This window comes from Pseudophryne corroboree, chromosome 6 (genome assembly GCF_028390025.1).
Source record: "Pseudophryne corroboree isolate aPseCor3 chromosome 6, aPseCor3.hap2, whole genome shotgun sequence".
Lineage (NCBI taxonomy): Eukaryota > Metazoa > Chordata > Amphibia > Anura > Myobatrachidae > Pseudophryne > Pseudophryne corroboree.
In genome coordinates, this window is record NC_086449.1 from 312541164 (window position 1) to 312543724 (window position 2561).

Below are 2561 nucleotides of genomic sequence, written 5' to 3' on the forward strand. Positions count from 1 at the left end.
ATTGGGGGCTTTGTCTTGTAAAAGACCCTACTTAATCTTCCATGAATATAGAGCTGAACTCAGGACACGTCAGCAGTTCCTTCCAAAAGTTGTGTCGGCTTTTCATATCAACCGACCTATTGTGGTGCCAGTTGCTACTGGCTCCTCAATTCCATCAAAGTCCTTGGATGTTGTAAGGGCTCTGAAGATCTATGTGAAGAGGACTGCTCATCACAGAAAGTCGGACTCTCTGTTTGTCCTGTATGATCCCAAGAAAATTGGGTGTCCTGCTTCTAAGCAGACGATCTCTCGCTGGATCAGGTTCACTATCCAGCATGCGTATTCTTCGGCAGGATTGCAGTATCCAAAATCCTTTCAGGCACACTCTACTCGTAAGGTGGGTTATCCCTGGGCGGCTGCCCGGGGTGTCTTGGCTTTACAACTTTGCCAAGTGGCTACTTGGTCAGGGTCGAACACGTTTGCTAAGTTCTACAAGTTCGATACTTTGGCCTCTGAGGACCTACAGTTTAGTCAATCTGTTCTGCAGGAGCCTCCGCACTCTCCCTCCCATTCTGTGAGCTTTGGTACATCCCCATGGTACTAATGTGGACCCCAGCATCCTCTAGGACGTAAGAGAAAATAGGATTTTAATCACTTACTGGTAAATCCTTTTCTCGTAGTCCATAGAGGATGCTGGGCGCCCGCCCAGCGCTTCGTTATCCTGCAGTAGCTATTTGTTTCAGTACTATTTTGTTCTTGGTTAAGTACTGTGTTGTTACTTGGTTAAGTAATGTTGTTCAGCTGTTGCTGAGTTTTCAAGCTCCAATATAGACAGTGGGCGCTAGTATACTGACTGTGAGACACCTATAAAAACACTTTAATAGTGATTGCAGCTTCACAATGTGGGGTGCTGAACCTCAAATAAAAATGGATATACAAACAAAAAAACAATAGGAAGTGCTGTCACCAAAAGTATCAAATTTAATAAAAGTTGTTTTTACATTATTCATAATAACTCACACAATATTATAAAACCAACTCTCCTGGGAGTTTTAAACCATTCTACTGACTCAATGCTAAAGATACAATGTTACTTTAGATTTTATACAGTAACTTTTTAGTGTCCACGCTAGGAGGCTCTCTTTGATACACTGTATCAATATTGAATTGATCTTTAGTAAGATCCTCAGATGTTCTTTAGTAATCAGAAAAGTCTCCAAAATATGCAGGCTCCACGCGTGGGCTAATTAAATGAATGAGCTCACTAATGCCCTTGAGTTTTCTCACAATTGTAGGATGCACATTTTTAGATGATTTGTGATCAATTATGCCACAGTGTTCTGTTCAGTTATACCAGTGGTGGCCAACGTGTGGCTCTTGAGCCACATGCGGCTCTTTCTGTATTCAAATGTGGCTCCCAACACTAAAAGTCACATCACCACAAGAGATATGTAAACTGCCGCACTCCAGCCAGACATGCAGCAGCACTACGTAGACTGAGAACTGAGGGAGCCAAATACACATGGGGGAGCTGGCTGGAGTGACACAGGCGGGTGCTGGCTGGAGTGACACAGGAGGGTGCTAGCTGGAGTGACACAGGAGGGAACGGAAGTGCATTATGTGAATCTGGCTTTTCAATATATTTTATGCAGATCTAGCCTTTTCAATTATTTAATGTAGAAGTGGCTTTTTCATTGTATTTTATGTTGGATATGGCTTTTTCAATGTATTTTATACCAGGGGCGTGGCCTAGCAGGCACAAGGTCACACCCCATTTTTGCAAGTGTGCCTTCGGCTCGAAGTCGGCTCTTTGATGTACCTAACAAGATATCTTGGCTCTTTGTCTCTGACTGGTTGGCCACCCCTGAGTTATACAATGAATTAAAGCATGCTACTCTATCACAGCTTGCCTGACTGTGTGGTCCGGAATTTAGGAGACTTTGCTAGGGTGATATTGATACAGTGTATCAAAAAGAGCCTCCTAGCGTGGACACTAAAAAGTTACTGTATATAGGGGGTCATTCCGAGTTGTTCGCTCGCAAGCTGCTTTTAGCAGCTTTGCACACGCTAAGCCGCCGCCTACTGGGAGTGAATCTTAGCATAGTAAAATTGCTAACGAAAGATTCGCAATATTGCGAAAAGACTTTTCTGTGCAGTTTCTGAGTAGCTCGAGACTTACTCTGCCAGTGCGATCAGTTCAGTGCTTGTCGTTCCAGGTTTGACGTCACAAACACACCCAGCATTCGCCCAGACACTCCTCCGTTTCTCCAGCCACTCCCGCGTTTTTCCCAGAAACGGTAGCGTTTTTTCACACACTCCCATAAAACGGCCAGTTTCCGCCCAGTAACACCCACTTCCTGTCAATAACACTCCGATCACCAGAACAAAGAAAAAACCTCGTAATGCCGTGAATAAAATACCTAACTGCATAGCAAATTTACTTGGCGCAGTCACACTGCGGACATTGCGCGTGCGCATTAGCGACTAATCGCTCCGTTGCGAGAAAAAAATAACGAGCGAACAACTCGGAATGACCCCCAAAATCTAAAGTAACATTGTATCTGTAGCATTGAGTCAGCAGA